The sequence below is a fragment of the Adiantum capillus-veneris genome, chromosome 3 (assembly GCF_014529385.1).
Source record: "Adiantum capillus-veneris isolate H3 chromosome 3, ASM1452938v2, whole genome shotgun sequence".
Classification (NCBI taxonomy): Eukaryota; Viridiplantae; Streptophyta; class Polypodiopsida; order Polypodiales; family Pteridaceae; genus Adiantum; species Adiantum capillus-veneris.
The window spans coordinates 2155521-2173689 of NC_140933.1; positions in this window are offsets into that span (position 1 = coordinate 2155521).

The following is an 18169-nucleotide window of genomic DNA, read 5'->3' on the forward strand; positions in this document are numbered from 1 at the left end:
TGGTGTGGGTTGCCCTTTGCTTGTGGGTGGGTGTAAGCTATCCATGACTTCATCTTCTTCACCCATGGCTCTACCATGCCCCTCTCTTGCATGGATGCAAAAAAAAGCTCCACTTTGGATTATCACTAAGGCTTTGATACCAATCTAAGACAAGAGTTGGGAACTCTCTCCTCCAACCAATCTGCCATTACTAGATGTATAGGATGGCCACACCTCCATGCTCAATTCCCACTATGCCCCTCCTTGGATCAACTACCCTTGGCCTTACAAAAAGGTTAGAGATTTTCTACAAAAATCATTCAATTGATTTTTTCAACGAGAAGTCCTAATGTGGCTACCGAAATATAGCTTGAACATAGGCTTTGATACCAATCTAAGACAAGAGGGAGTTGGGAGCTCTCTCCTCAACACAATTTGCCATTACTCCATGTAAAGGATGGTTGCACCTCCATGCTCGATTCCCACTAGGCCCCTCCTTGGCTCAACTACCCTTGGCCTTACAACAAGGTTAGAGATTTTGTACAAAAATCATTCAATTGATTTTTTAAACGAGAAGTCCTAATGTGGCTACTTAAATATAGCTTGAACAATGTCTTAGTTTCCTTTTGAAGAAATATAACATTGAAAATAGCTTAGCTATAAAGAATGTTTTAGCTTTACCTTTTTTTTATAGTTAAAAATAGTTGATGTCACTGGATAACCTTTGGCATTTCTATCATTACTGTGGCATGGACAGTCACTTTCCTACTTATAGAGAAAGCATTTGAGTCATGTGTTAAGTTTAGAGGTTATATGTTTAAAGTGTTGCAAATTAGTATAAGAAATGTAATTGTTCTCTTGGTTGTTTGAGCACTTACTCTTTCTTCTAAGATTTATTTCGTATGAGGAGTTCTCTTGGTTGTAAACTTTTGTTCTTACTTCCAAGTGGACAAGAAAATGCAACAAACAAACCTCTGGATGATACTCTTACCTCCAAGTAGGCTCTATTTGTAGTTAGGGCATACAATAGAGCTTGCTTAGTTGTTTTGGGCAAACGCTCTTACCTCTAAGTGAGCATAAATGGTTTCTTACTTAGAATTCACTATGTGTATTTGATCCAATGACTTTTATAGAGAAGGTCATCCACGAATTTAAGTGTAACTTCGTTGTGTTTGAGCTTTGGTTCTTAGCTCCATGTTTGCGTAGGATTATATCTTAGGATCTCTTGGAGTTCTAAACTTACACTCTTACTTCCACGAGACATAGATAGTGGATTGTCAATTGGTGCTACTTGGTTGTTAATGAGTTATCTCTCTTCTACTATTTGCGGGTCGCCGCGATGGACGTCCATAGCATAGATCTCAAGCATCAACATATTTATCAATACAAGGGAAGCGACTCGGATGAGGCATGGAAACTCACTAGGGTGTCATTCCTAATGAAGTGAACTCGAAGAGATGCAACTACTAACTCTACTAGCAAATCAAACGCATTACCACCAAGTAATCTGCCTATGTCCTCCTACACAGCTCTACAGTTATCACGCCCGTTTACCATGCAAATCATATCGGAATCGCACGAAACTTGAAGGGAGGCTACAGGGGATTATCAGGAACATATCCTATCACTGTTATAGCATTCTAGAGAGGTACAACGATCACGATCGTTCGTCTCAAAGTCAACAAAAACAACGAACAAGTGATCCTAATGGGTCGTTTTAGGGTCCCTAAAGCCCCTCCTAGGGTCAAAACAACATAAAACACGCATATAGACACTCAAAACAACGATTTCAGGCCTCAAACTCGTAGTTGAAAACCTACACCGAATCTTGAATGATTACACTTGAATGGAAGAGCAAGATGAGAGGAACACAATGCAATAAACAAATCTGAATTTGGATTACCGTAGCTGCAATGGCGAAGATTAAAAGTTTGAACAAGAAGGAGCTCTCAAACGTACGCTGTCTTCTCAGTTTTCCATCAAAAAGATTATCTTCAAACTTACAAATAATGACCTTTATAGATTAGGTCTTTACAAATGGCTTGTCCGGCCATAAGCTCCTAAACTTCTAACTGGCTCTCTAATATACAATTGCTCCCATAAGAATAATCATACATCCTTTGACAAATTCTTGGCTTAGAGATGCTTCCTTACAAAAGAATTTTACAATGGTTTCTCAGAAAAATATGATCCTTCTCTAGAAACGGCCGCTTGTTGCTTCGTCCGCCAAACACTCCCCCCTTTCTTATCCTTGCACGCCCTCGTGCATGTTCAGTGCTTTGGCCGTTGATGTGGCTCCAATGAAGCACGTGTTACTGAAAAACTTCTTGTTCGCAGGACGTCTTCCAGGGCTTCTTGATGCTGTCTGAATGGATTTTTTAGATAACGTATGTTGGTATGCTATGTACCTTGCCTTGAGGTCCTTCTCCATAGGATGGAAAATCCTTGAGTCAATTTCGAAGAATCCTGTGACGAAGGCCTCTTCGAATGTCTGCAAGTAGTGTGAGGGCAGGTACATTAGCCTGGAGTACATGGCTGTTACCATATACATGTGGTAGTGATGTGTGTGAACACATTAGGACCGCCGGGGCATTTTTTCCCTCTTTAGGAGGTTTTTTTCCCCGTGCATTGTATATACGCCCATCACTCTAGGGCTATCTATCTTTCCATTGCACACTAAGTAATATACTCTCAATCGTGTGCCTTGAGCTTCCTTCATCTTCTCCAAGCTGTGTGTTTCTCTGCAACCCTAATTCCAACAATTGGTATCAGAGTAGGTCACGTCCTCCCGGGCTTAGTCGCCAGCTGCTCCAACACATGCCTGCTCACTTTCTCCGATTTCAGTGAGCTTTGGCGAGCGTTCGCAGGGCGACAAATATTTTGGGTAAGCTCGAAGAGCTTGATCTGCTCAGAATTTTGATTAGGGCTCATTTCGGCCCCCGTTTACACTACAGGCAGTATTGCACAGGCTATTTTGTCATTTTGTGCAGAATTTTTGTCAGTGTCATTTTTTGCATAACAGGTGCTTTATAGTCTTCTACGGTTTGTGCTATATAGTATAGGTTGTTCCCGCTTCGTTTCTCCTATTTTTGGGCAGTTTTCACATCTGCTAGCAGCACTTTGTCTGGCAATTCTGGTGATAAGGGCAAAAAGAAGATGCGTTGCCATTATTTTAAAGCTAATGATCACTTGATCAAGTCGTGTCCTAAGTTGAAGGCCAAAGAGGCTAAGAAGAAAGAGGGTGGTTCCACTACAAATGCTGGTTCCACTACAAATGCAGCCATTGTTGAGTCTTCTGTGAAAGGAGACTGTGTTGCTGATGTTGATGCAGAATGGGCTTTTAGCGCAGAGTGCACTTACAATCCTATTGTCCATGATGCATGCTTGTCAGTTGCTGTAGATTCACATGTGTGGTATTTTGACAGTGGTGCTACAAAGCACATTACCTCACATCGTGAATTGTTTACCTCTCTTGAGTCTGTCCCTCATGGGAATTCAGTCACTTGTGCCAACAACGCCTCTTATCCCGTTCAGGGAGTTGGAAAGATTGTGCTCACTGCTACTAATGGCAGTTCCTTCACATTTGTTGATGCACTTTATGTACCTGGGATCAAGAAGAATCTCTTGTCTGTATCAGCACTTGCTAGACTTGGACTTGTAGTCAAATTTGTGGATGACAGATGTACAGTTCTTGATCTCAGTTTTGGTGATGAAATTGTTGCATCTGGCCTTTTGTGCCGTGGGCTGTATAAGCTGATGACAAGTGTGGACAAAATTTTGCAAATGCTGTTGCAGATTCAAGGGATATTTCAGATGCAAAACTTTGGCATGCACGTTTTGGTCATCTGAACTTTGCCAGTTTGCTGCATTTGCAGAAACCTGATATGGTTGCTTCTTTGCCACCTCTTGAAGCACATGTCAAACATGTTTGTGAAGGCTGTATTTTGGGTAAGATGCAGCGTTCTAAATTTCCAAAGGATGGTTCAGTTCGGGCCACATGCAGGTTGCAGCTTGTGCATAGTGATGTTTGTGGGCCCATGCAAACTCCGTCCTTGGGCAATTACCTGTACTTCGTGACTTTCATTGATGATTACTCCAGGCATGCATGGGTATTTCCGCTTAAAGCGAAGTCCGAAGTTTTTATGTGCTTCAAACAATTTCTGGCTATGGCTAAAAATGTCTTGAAATGTACTATGGGCACCCTCCGTTCCGATCGAGGGGGGGAGTATATGTCTCATGAATTTAATGCATTTTCTGCTAGTCGTGGGATAAAACACCAATGTACAGTGCCTTATACACCTCAGCAAAATGGTGTTGCTAAGAGGAAAAACAGGTCACTGACGGAAATGGCACGATGTATGGTCAAAAGTGAAGCTTTGCCGCATTCTTTTTGGCTTGAGGCCATTATGTGTGCCACTTATGTCCTTAACAGGTGTCCTACGAAAGCTTTGCAGTCTATTACTCCATATGAAGCATGGCATGATAGAAAACCTTCTATTGAGCACATGCGTGTTTTTGGCTGTTTGGCATATGCTTTGGTGCCACAAGTACAGGGCAGAAAATTGGATGATAAGGCTGTCAAATGTATTTTTGTTGGTTATAGTGCTGAAAGCAAAGGTTACAGGTTGTATCATCCGCAAAAAAAACGTATTCTGGTTTCTCTGGATGTATGTTAGGAAATAAGACGTAGCTAAATAGATAATTGAGTAGATTACTTAATGGAGAGAGACAGATTTATATACACGAGATTATAGAGTAGAGAGAGAGAGAGAGAGAGAGAGAGAGAGAGAGAGAGAGAGAGAGAGAGAGAGAGAGAGAGAGAGAGAGAGAGAGAGAGAGAGAGAGAGAGTACACACGATATATGTGGTTCACCCAATGTGGGCTACGTCCACGGGAAAGCAGCCACTCAATGGCTTTAGTACTTCAAAACAAGAAGTAGTTTACAAAGGGATTATACCCTTAACACTAGGTTGGTAACCGGACAGTTTTATGTCCTAGGACAGTTTTATGTCCTTTTAACTGGAGAAGTTCGACAAATTAATTCTAGAAATTCAAGTTAGATAACATAGATTGACCAATTGGGGTAGGTGAGGACAAACTTGAAAAAAACTTGGAATTTTTTTCAACATTGTTGCATGCCTTCTAATTTGAGTAATTAAGCAACTATCCAATCCAAGAATGGAAAATTGCATGCAACAGCCACCTTCCAATTGAGTGTCGTGCCTCCCCAAAAGCTCAAATTCATGCATGGGGGCTCCATATCGGGGAGAATTGAGGCCCGTAGGATCTTGCCTAGATCCAAGGGCTCCAAATGAAAGCCCCAACTCAAGAAATTGGGGTAGGGCAGCGTGAGGAGAGCCAAAAATCCGAGAAACAGAGGGCGAGGAACGGGTGCAGGGATCAAATTTTTCTGCGCCCATGGAGCTCAATCGAAGGCGCTACACACCTGCAGAGGTAGGCTGCAACCGTGCTGGACGCTCCTTTGAGTTTCTCGCGGCCCAAGAAGGTGCCCTGCTACAAGTACCCGCGGCTTGGTTTGGGGCTTCTTGGGCACAACAAGAATTTGGGGATAATCATGCTGAGGTGTTCTTCTTTGGGGTGATACACAAGTACCATGCAAAAACTCAAAAATTTGCATGTCAGTTTGAGGGGGATCCAAAGTCCTATGCTGCAAATTGGAATGGCATCTGCGAGTACCTTGTTCAAAGCTCCCTGAATCTCACTTCTCCTCGGAAAATAAGCAAGGTAAGCCATGCAAGTACCCCTGTTTCTTCCACATATGAAATTGGTCAATCTAGTCATGCACCTATGGTTGAAATGTGGAGGAAGCTTGCTGAGGATGCATTGAGGGAGGGAAGCCATTCCTACCATCTTGAAGAGGATACTCCTCTTAGCAGTCCTAATTTTGAAAGCACTTCGGTGGAGGCCACACCGATTGCAAAGCAGCGTGGAAGGCCACCCAAACCACGAAACCGGGGTAGACCCAAGGGCTGTAGCACGCTTACAAGTGATGATGCCTCAGGACCATCACCCGAATTTAGCAAATATAGTGGCCGAAATGGTGGCCGACCTCGTAGACATAAACTACCGCATGCAGGAGGTAGAGCTAGTCCCTCACCTAGCCCATTTGATGTAGTTGATGACGAGGAAAGCAATGATGAGCATGCATCGGAGGGTGAGGGGGTTGAAGGTGGTGATGATGAGGCCTTGGAGGCAGAAGGGCCGGTACTTGATGACTCTCCCGAAGCGGATAATGGCTTTGTTGATGTTATTCCTCTGGAATGGCATAGTGGTGATGGCCTTGAGCAAGAGCCCCATGGAACATTTAGGACTCTCCCTCCCTTCAATGGAGTCCATGGACCCGATTTGGGTCATTTACCTCGTGAGTTTTGTGAATTTCATTTGTTTTTGATGTTGTTTCCACTAGATCTCATTGATCACATTGTAAGTGAAACAAACACGTATGCGGAAAAAGAGAGGAGAAGGTGTGGGAGCTTGCATGACTCCATGCGTAGGTGGGTTCCTATTGATCGTCACTCTTTTATGCGTTTCATGGGCATAGCATTGGGCATGGCACTTCACTACATGCCTTCCAAGAAACACTATTGGAAGGATGATGTGGTAGGCTCACTCTTGTTTCCTAACTTTGGTGAGAAGATGAGCCAAACCACATTTCAGAAAATTAAATGGTTCCTCCACTTACGAGACAATGCACAAAGGCCACCTCGTGGATGTAGAGAGCACAAGTTGTGGTAATTAATTGATTTGGAGGAGAGGCTGAATTACACTTTTCAAAAGCATTACAATGTAGGCAAGTGTGTCACTGTTGATGAGCGCATAATTCCCTCTAAATGCAAATTGAACCCATGTAGGGTTTACAATCCAAAGAAGCCTCATAAGTTTGGCATACAGGTATGGAACCTATGTGATTCATCAACGGGGTATAATCATGCATTTCAAATCTATGATAAATTGCCATGCCCAGAATTGTCTTTTCATGCAGTTGCAAATTTGGTAAAATCCCTTCCAAGGAAGGGTCATCATGTGTTTTTTGACAGGTTTTTTACCTCCGTTAAGCTTCTTGAGCACTTGCTTCATGAAGGCCAAGGTGGTACAGGTACTTATGTAGCAAATAGAAAGTACTTCCCACATGCAAAGATGCTACATTTGGGTAAGCAAGCACGAGGTGCTTGCCGGTTTGCATATTGCAAGAAGCAAGGTGTCCTTGCTTGCACATGGATGGACAAGAAAGAAATTTTGTTTGCTTCTAATTGTTATGGAATGCATAAAGGTGAGGTAAAGCGCTTGATGAGTGATGGAAAGAGGAGGGAGGTTGTATGTCCTAATGTTGCGGTGCAATACAATGCATGTAAGGCTGGCTGTGACACATTTGATAGTATGGTTCTTGGGAGTGGTTATAGCTTGCAAAGTACAATGCATGGTTTTAAGTGGTGGCATGCAGGTTTTTGGGGTCTCATGGATTCTGTCTTCACAAATTGTTGGATCATTTGGAAAGACCTCTATGGCAAGAGGGATGTATTCAGGTTTGAGTTTATGCTACATATGCATGAGCAGCTGGTAAATAATGCTTTTAGGCCGTATGTGTGTAAGCGACTGGTGATAGAGGATGCATACAATGGCCATTTTCCCATTCATTTGCATGATACAACAAGTAGGTATTGTGTGGTATGCTCAGCAAAACGGAAGAATCTTTTGTCTGAGCACAAAGAAGTGCAGGGCTCGAAACCGTCCCGCACTATTTGGGGATGTGGTAAGTGTAAGAATGTAATGTGTGCTGATCCTTGCTTCAAGGACTACCATGCAAGGGTAGTTGTTGATTTTCTCTTTGATGGTCGCTCGAGAGTCACTAGACGACGAGACTCCATCTTATGTAAGTCTTTTAGCATTCTTCATGGTCTAGTGACTGTTGTCATACTTGCATGGCTTAGGCCTAGTTTCTCATACTCTCTAACTTCTGTTTTTGCAGGACATGCAGGGTTTGGCTGATGGATTCTACCCGATGGCTGGTTCTTTTTGCTGGTTGACTGGTTTTTTGCTGGTGACAGATGGCTGGTCCCTTTTGCTGGTCCTTCTGGCTACTGGTTTTTCCCTTTGATGATGGTAGGTTTTTACATTTGCTGTTGGTTTTTCCCTTTGCTGTTGGTCTGACATGGGCTGCCCTTATTTTGAGCTTATGGTCTGTTTCTTTGGTTGTGGTCTTATGGCAGGTAATATGGTTTCATGTGATATTTTGGCACGATCTTTTGTTGCGGCATTATGGTTTTCTATGGTTTCGGTTATGACAGATGCCTTTGGTTATGTCAAGAACTTCTATATGGTTGCCACCTAACCGATTGTGTTGTTTCCAGGGATTGGGGATTGGGTGAAGACAATGTGCCTTTTGTTATGGTTTTGGTGATGTGCCTTGTGGCAAGGACAAGTTTAAGTGGTTGTTTTGGTCATGGGCCACTTTATGGTTATGGCAAGTGCTCAATTATGGATATGGAAATCTTTATATCTTCATCTTTTTATGGCATATGTGTTTGTGGCAATTATGGATAGAGATGTTCTTGTGCCAAGTTATGTTTATGGTTTTTGCTAGGTTATGTTTATGGTTTTATTTGTTGCTTATGGTTATGGCAAGGGCCCAATTATGATTATGGCAATTGCACAAGTTGTGAGGTCCATTCTTGTTTTTTGATGGTTATGGTTTTATACTTCATGGTAGTGTCTCGCCAGGGTTTTGTCTTGTTACAATTTGCAATCTCGCCAGGGTTTTGGCTGGCCAAGGTTTGTTGTCTCGCCAGGCCAGGGTTTGCAATCTCGCCAGGGTTCAATCTCGCCAGGGTTTTTGTCTCCAGGTTATGGGTTGTGTCTGCGTTTTGTCACTTATAATAGCGGTTCTAAAATAGCCTACATCTGATCTAGTGTTTCCCTCTTGAAATTATGATTTTCCTTTCTCGCCAGGGGGTTTATGAGTTCTTGCCAAGGTTTTATGATTTATCTCGCCAGGGTCTCATGATTTATCTTGTTGGTTTGTTGTCCATTTCTCTCTTGTCAGGGTTCACTCGGAGTGTTTTTACACTTGTTTATGGTAACAACTGTAGGAACAAATTTTGGAAGATTATGTTTTGGTAAGGCGACATATGGCGACAATAGATGCTTGCTCCCCCATTGTAGATGGCTTGCTCTTTCTTTTCTTGTCCTCCTCTCATCGTCACAAAGTTCATGAGTGTGTAATGTTCATTTGGAGCAAGTATTTGTGGTTTATGTACGCCAAGGTTTGTGATCTTGTGTATGATGGTTAGGTGGAGCGAGTTGATGAAGTTAATGTTGATGCCCAACTTTGTTAGGGTTTGTGCTGCTTGTTGATAATACTCCAATGGAGGGACTTGATGTGGTTTATGTACGAAAGGGTGTGCATGAGCCCTTTGCCAAATGCTTGCTAGGGTTTGTGGGCTTATGATTTATGTACGCACTAAAGTGGTTTTATTAGGTACCAAGTCTGTTTGCTTAGTGTTCTCGATCTATCTTACCAAAATTTTGTGATCCTTCTCGATCTTCTTGGTGTTTTTAATCGCGCCAAGCATTTTACATCTTGCCAAGTATTTTTGACATGATGTTGTGGATGGCTTATGGTCTTGTGAACATGTGGTAGCTCCTGTCTCATGAATCTTATGGTATCACTAATGGGTTTTAGAATATGTTTCTCTTGAAACATGGAATAGCAACATGTGCCATGATATGATTATGATGGCATTATTGCCTTGTTATGGTTATAACTATGCTAGAATAACACTTGTGATTTTAAAGACGTCCAAATGCTTATAGTTTATGGCTATCCTTTTGGCCAATGTACATATGGATCTCTTTCACATGGTTGTATGGTTTTTCTCATTAGGTCTATCTATCATTGTGGGAGGCTATGGTCATTGTAACTTATATTCATTGAATAGTAGTATATGCAAGTCTTTTCAAATGTGGTGATGATGACCAATGTGGTATGCATATTAGGTTGGAAGAATTTGTTCTTGTTGTAAAGTTAGTGCTTTGACATGTTATCTTTTGTCCTTCTAGAATGGCTCTAATAAGCTTTATATTTTTAGAAAAAAATACATTGTTATAAAATGGTTTCTAATTTCTAATGTGCATAATGTTTTTTGGTCATCCCTATTCATGGTGCACATGGAAAATTATCATGGAGGACCTTGATTCAAGCTTGAAAATTTGTTCCTCTGCAATATAACTTACTAGTATTACTGTGTTCTATAGCTGGGAATAACTTCTCATTCATAATCTCCTTGTCATTATCAATGGAGGATGAAAAGAAGTGACTTTTTTGTGTCAGCGATACCTAGCAAGAGTCATAGTGCTCATAAAGTGCTTCGTATACTAAATTGAATGATCAATTAGCCATGTGTAACCGTAAATGCACTTACACCTCAAACTGTCTAAAAACATGCTAATTTCAAGTAAAATGTGAGACTTCTAATAGATTTTTTGAGGTCATAGGTACTCTTCCAGTTGAAATCTATACTATTATAGATTCCTGGAAAAATGTTGGAATGACTAGAACAATTTTTTTTTAGGAGCACTAAGCTACGCACTAATGGACTTCCCGTTTTTTGCTGTTTGTAAAAAAGCACTTACTTTGAGGGCTTAGTTCTTCCATTGGATTACACATTTCAACATTCTTATAATTTTTCCTAAAGCACATGGGTCTTGTGAATACTCTCAATGAAGGGTTTTGTGAATAAACACCTCTTCTAGGAGTTGTTAAGTTTTTCTTGGACCTTGCAAAGGACAGTTTTATGTCCTGTTAGGTTACCAACCTAGTGTTAATGGAGCTCCCGCCTTGCTTCACTCTCACCACCTCACACTCACCTTGTTGCATCAACTTCACACTATGAAATGTGTGTAGAAATGGCTTCCTTTTATAGGCCAAAAGGGTTGCCCTCTCTTATGAGAGACAGCCATGTGTAGCCGCCCTTGTGCGAATAAGTCCAAATTGGACCCTCCAATCCGCACATTCTTGGCCGCCCTTGAGAAGACAAGTCCGCTTTTGAATTCGGCCACCGGCCACCGGCCATTGACTTCCGACCACCGGCCATCGGCCATTGACTACCAGCCACCGGCCAACCGACCGGTTGTTTTCCGACCACTGGCCATCACTAGCTCTACTTCTGAGAATTTTCTCTCTGCTACCAGCTTCACACGGCTTGCACAATACACTGGCCTCATATAATGGCTGCCCTTCCCCTTTTGCAATAGCATGGCTCCAATGGCATCCTCCCCTACTGATGGATTTACATAAAACACTTGCTCCCAATCAGGAGCCTGCATGGCTTGTTAGGAAATAAGACGTAGCTAAGTAGATAATTGAGTAGATTACTTAATGGAGAGAGACAGATTTAAATACACGAGATTATAGAGTAGAGAGAGAGAGAGAGAGAGAGAGAGAGAGAGAGAGAGAGAGAGAGAGAGAGAGAGAGAGAGAGAGAGAGAGAGTACACACGATATACGTGGTTCACCCAATGTGGGCTACGTCCACGGGAAAGCAGCCACTCAATGGCTTTAGTACTTCAAAACAAGAAGTAGTTTACAAAGGGATTATACCCTTAATGGAGCTCCCGCCTTGCTTCACTCTCACCACCTCACACTCACCTTGTTGCATCAACTTCACACTATGAAATGTGTGTAGAAATGGCCTCCTTTTATAGGCCAAAAGGGCTGCCCTCTCTTATGAGAGATAGCCATGTGTAGCCGCCCTTGTGCGAATAAGTCCAAATCGGACCCTCCAATCTGCCCATTTGTGGCCGCCCTTGAGAAGACAAGTCCGCTTTTGAATTCGGCCACCGGCCATTGACTTCGGCCACCGGCCACCGGCCATTGACTTCCGACCACCGGCCATCGGACATTGACTACCGGCCACCGGCCAACCGACCGGTTGTTTTCTGACCACTTTTCGGCCGCCGTCCGGCCATAATATTCCGGCGAAAAAGAATATTCCGGTGAAAAAAAGTCTCAGGGGCCTCCGCACCCGAGGCCTTTAAAGTTGCCCTTGATTCTTGTCCGTGAAAATTTTGGTTTCCGGTGAGTGATTTTCCTTCACGTAGGATGGCTTCTCCTCATAATGGGGGCCTTACAAATATGCGCTTTTACCACAGAAAATTACAAGGGTAAATCAGGCTCCATACTTAACAATCTCCCACTTGGCGACTGATCTCCAAACCAAACCTGTGACTGCTTTCCATTCTGGCTTCTTATCCTTGAATGCCGATTGAAGATGAGCAAAAGCTCAACTTCTCCTTGTTGACCACCTTTGTAAACATGTCTGCAGGATTTTCACTTGTATGCACCTTTCCTAGCTTTAGTTGTCCCTCTTCCAAAAGAGTGCGTATGAAGTGATATCTCACCTCAATGTGCTTTGTCCTTGAATGAAAGGCTGAGTTCTTCGCAAGATGGATAGCGCTTTGGCTATCACTGTACAAGACACAATTGTCTTGTTTGAATCCAAGCTCTTCTAAGAATCTGTGAAGCCACAGAATTTCTTTGCTTGCCTCCGTCATTGCTACATACTCTGCTTCCGTGGTAGAAAGTGAAACCACTTTCTGCAGCTTTGAAGCCCAGCTTACTGCTGTGCCTCCAACCGTGAACACATAGCCAGTAGTGCTCCTTCGAGTATCTTTGTCACCTGCCATATCTGCATCAGCATACCCTTCTAGAAAAATATCAGTTCCTCCATAATACAAAGCATTTGTTGTTGTCCCTTTTAGATACCTAAGTATCCACTTCACAGCTTGCCAATGCTCTTTACCTGGGTTGTCCATGAACCTATTCACAACTCCCACTGCATGTGCAATGTCTGGCCTTGTCCAGACCATAGCATACATTAGAGAACCTACCGCTGTAGCATATGGAACTTTAGACATATAGGCTATCTCCTCTTGTGTCTTTGGACACATATCCTTCGTTAGTTTAAAATGACCAGCCAAAGGTGTAGAAACTGGTTTTGCATTTTGCATTGCAAACCTTTCTAGTACCTTCTTGATGTAATCTTCTTGAGATAGCTTTATTGTCTTCTTCGTCTTGTCCCTTGATATTTTCATACCAAGTATCCTCTTTGCAGCACCTAAATCTTTCATTGAAAAAGATTTGGACAGCTCCTCTTTTAGGTCTTTGATGTCCTGCATGTTAGCACTTGCAATCAACATGTCATCGACATACAACATTAGGATGATGAATTTCCCATCTCCCAAATTCTCCGTGTAGACGTAGTGATCCGAGTTGCATCTTGTGAATCCATGATCCAACATCCATCGATCAAACTGCAAGTACCATTGTCTTGATGCTTGCTTTAAACCATACAAGCTCTTCTTTAATCTGCAAACCATTTTCTCCTTACCTTTTACTTCATACCCCTTTGGTTGAAGCATGTAGATTTCCTCCTCTAAGTCACCGTGAGGGAATGCCGTATTTACATCCATTTGCTCGAGATTTAGATCATGAGTAGCCACAAGGCTTAAGACAAGCCTAATTGAGTTCATTTTTACAACAGGAGAAAATATTTTATTGAAGTCAATACCTTTCTTTTGAGAAAAACCTTTTACCACAAGCCTAGACTTGTACCTTTTCTTCCCACCTTCTTCTTCCTTTAGCTTGTACACCCATTTGTTTTGAAGTGCCCGCTTACCTTTAGGCAACTCAACCAACTCCCATGTTTGGTTGCGATGTAGTGAGTCCATCTCCACTTGCATGCTCTTCGTCCATTCTTCTTTGGATTCATGTTGCATAGCTTCTTCATATGATTCTGGCTCTCCAGAATCTGAGATCAAGAGATGGTTGAAGGAAGGAACAAACCTTTATGGAGGTCTACTTACTCTTGTAGATCTTCGGGGAATAGGTTGAGGCTCCTCATTTGGTTGACGTTGTTGCACATTGTCACCGTTTGCAGTCCTTGAGTCTTCACCGTCCTCAAGCTCCATGTACTCATCACCTGTTTCTTTTGTTTGTTTTCTTTCCAAGTAATCTTTGTACATATTTTGTTCGTTAAAAATTACATCCCTACTCCTTAAGATTTTACCATCTTCAGGATTCCATAGGCGATACCCAAAGTCTCCTTCTCCATAGCCAATGAAGAAACACTTTTTGGACTTTGCATCTAACTTTGATCTTAGGCTTCTATCTATGTGCATGAAAGCCTCACACCCAAAAACTTTGAGAAATGCATAATTCACCGATTTACTGTCCATGCCTCTTCTGGAACTCCCCCATCCAATGCCGTTGAGGGTGACCGATTGATTAAGTACACAGACGTACTTACAGCTTCCGCCCAAAGCTCAAGCAGTAGGCCTGCATGTAGCCGCATGCTTCGTGCTCGTTCCATGATTGTCCTGTTCATCCTTTCCGAAATCCCATTTTGTTGAGGTGTCCTTGGGGTTGTCCTTTGCCTCCGAATGCCATTGCTAGCACAAAAGCTTTCAAAAGATTGGCTGCTCCATTGTCGGATCTGAGGCATTTAACCTTGGTACCTGTTTCATTCTCCACAAAGGCTTTCCACCTTTGAAATATGGAAAATACATCGGATTTATTCTTCATGACATAAACCCATGTTTTTCTAGTCGCATCGTCTATGAATGTTACATAGTACAATGAGCCACCAAGTGATGGTGTACTTGCAGGACCCCAAACATCAAAATGAACGAATTCAAGTTTTTTATTTTTTCTTTCATTTCCTGATTTTTGAAATTTTACCCTCTTTTGTTTACCATAAACACAATCTTCACAGAACTCTAAGTCCACTTCTTTCAAACCTGGTAGAAGCTTCTTTGTTTGAAGGATTTGCATTCCTTTGGCACTCATATGCCCAAGTCGGTAGTGCCACACCGCACTGTCAACTTCTGTAGTTGCTGCACAAGCTGAAGGTTGCGTGCTAACAGTACACAAGTAAAGTGTACCGACTTTTTCACCCTTGGCAACCTCCAAAGATCCCTTTGAGATCTTCCACCGTTTGTTTCCGAATGCAATGTTGTGACCTTCATCGTCCAATTGTCTTGTAGAGATCAAATTTTTGCGAAGAGAAGAAACATGCCTAACATCTTTAAGCTTCCATTCATTTCCGTTAGCAGTTTTGACAGAAACTGTACCTTTGCCGACAATCTCACAAGCTTCATCATCTCCCAAGTATACATACCCAAAATTACCTTTGGTGTAGTCTTGGAAATGTTGCTTGTGTGGTGTCGCATGGAATGAAGCCCTGGAATCTACTATCCAGGAATTAGACACATTGTCTAATGAGAGAATTAGAGCATCTTGCTCTACTTTACTTGCCACATTGGCCTCCGATGTTGGCTTGTTGTCTTGAGACTCTGTCTCCTTCTTCTTCTTGGACCAGCAATCCTTCTTGACATGGCCCTTCTTGCCGCAGTTCCAACATTCAAGAACTGACTTTGTGCGTGACTTGCTCCGCCTTGAGCGATCACGACCCTTTTGGTTTTTGAACCTCTCCTTAAGCCTTCCTCTTGTTTCCACTGATAGTGCAGCACTTGATGATTCTCCTGTGTTTCTCCTTTGCATTTCCTCGCTTAGGAGAACACCCACAACATCATCAAACTTAAGAGTATTTTTGCCAGAGATAGAATTACTTACATCCATCACAAGGCTGTCCGAACTATCCGGTAGAGATGATAGTATAAGGAGAGCTCGTACTTCGTCATCGAAATTGATTTTTACTGATCGAAGTTGACTTATGTTTGTGTTAAAGTCATTTAGGTGTTCTGCAGCTGAATCATTCTCTGCCATCTTTAGATTGAACAAGCGCTTCATAAGAAATACCTTATTGGATGCCGATGGTTTCTCGTAGAAGTCGTCAAGTGACTTCATCAAGTCCTCCGTGGTCTTCATCTTAGAAACATTGAAGGCCACCGTTGACGCCAAGCTTAACCGGATTGTTCCCGGTGCCTTTCGATGAAGGACAATCCATGCTTCATCTGCCATTGTTGCGGGCTTCTTCGCAAGACCGCCTAGTGGCAAATAGAGGTCCTTCTGGTAGAGATAGGCTTCAATCTGCATCTTCCAATGTTGGTAGTTTTTGCCGTTGAACTTCTCAATCTTGAGCTTCCCTTCCTCCGCCATAACTCCCACTCAATTCAAGGAATCCTTTCCTTGAGATAATTTAGCTACGAGCAAACCTTGCTCTGATACCAGTTATTTGGAAATAAGACGTAGCTAAATAGATAATTGAGTAGATTACTTAATGGAGAGAGACAGATTTATATACACGAGATTATAGAGTAGAGAGAGAGAGAGAGAGAGAGAGAGAGAGAGAGAGAGAGTACACACGATATACGTGGTTCACCCAATGTGGGCTACGTCCACGGGAAAGCAGCCACTCAATGGCTTTAGTACTTCAAAACAAGAAGTAGTTTACAAAGGGATTATATCCTTAATGGAGCTCCCGCCTTGCTTCACTCTCACCACCTCACACTCACCTTGTTGCATCAACTTCACACTATGAAATGTGTGTAGAAATGGCCTCCTTTTATAGGCCAAAAGGGCTGCCCTCTCTTATGAGAGACAGCCATGTGTAGCCGTCCTTGTGCGAATAAGTCCAAATCGGACCCTCCAATCTGCCCATGTGTGGCCGCCCTTGAGAAGACATGTCCGCTTTTGAATTCGGCCACCGGCCACCGGCCATTGACTTCTGACCACCGGCCATCGGCCATTGACTACCGGCCACCGGTCAACCGACTGGTTGTTTTCCGATCACTTTTCGGCCGCCGTCCGGCCATAATATTCCGGCGAAAAAAAAAGTCTCGGGGGCGTCCGTCCCCGAGGCCTTTAAAGTTGCCCCTGATTCTTGTCCGTGAAAATTTTGGTTTCCGGTGATTGATTTTCTTTCACGCACGATGGCTTCTCCTCATAATGGGGGCCTTACAAATGTGCGCTTTTACCACAGAAAATTACAAGGGTAAATCAGGCTCCATACTTAACAATGTAGTGTTTGTGGAAGATTTTTTTCAGCCCTTGCTGTCATGTAGTAGAGACAGTAATGTAAGATCACAGGACATTTATGACACTTTGTTGCCTCTTTTCAGTGGTGGAAATACGAATGTAAGTTCCAATGAGGAAAATGTACAGCCTATGGGGGTTTATGCAAATGTTTTAGATCAGCCTATTCTGATGCATATGTACATGATGTACTAGAGGTATGCCAAAATGGCTAGTTCACACTTTGCATGAAAGTAAATTGGATGCACCTTTGTCTAGTCGTACTCGTTCAGGCTCTCGCCATGCATCTTATGCATCAGATTGTTATGCTTTGGCTGTGTCTAGCTTACATGATGTTGTACAGCCTCTGACTTTTGATGAAGCACAAAATTCAAAAAATTGGATGGCTACCATGCAATCAGAATATGATGCACTTATAGAAAATGACACATGGACCTTATGTGCTTTGCCTCCCGGCAAAAAGGCCATTGGTACGAAGTGGGTATACAAGTTGAAACGCAAGCCGGATGGTGAGATCGATCGCCATAAGGCTCGACTTGTTGCAAAGGGTTATGCACAGCAAAAAGGCATAGATTATGAAGAAACTTTTGCTCCCGCTTGTCGTATGACTACTGTGCGTTTTCTATGTGCATTGACAGCTCATTTTGGTTGGGATGTACATCAATCAGACATTGTTACTGCTTTCTTGAATGGTGACATATTTGAGGAAGTTTATGTAACGCAGCCTCGCGGTTTTGTCATAAAAGGACAAGAGGACAAAGTGTGAAAATGTAACAAGGCTCTGTATGGGTTGAAGCAATCTCCTCGTGCTTGGTATGAGAAAGCTGACACTCATTTGGTCAAACAGGGCTTTCATAACAGTCCAACAGAAAGCACATCGTATGTAAAGCGTGAGGGTGATGTATTTCTCATCGTGGTTCTTTACGTTGATGATTTGCTGATCACTGGACCAAATGAGAGACATATTGCTGAATTTAAGGCTGATTTGAATGCTACTTTCAAGATGAAAGATTTGGGGCTGTTGCATCATTACTTGGTTATACAGTTTAAACAGTGTGATGGTGGTATTGCCTTGTGTCAGAAAAGTTACATAGAGACATTGCTATGTAAGTTTGGACTTGAGGATTGCAAACCTATTGCCACTCCCATGGAAACAGGTTTGAAGTTGAGTATACATGAT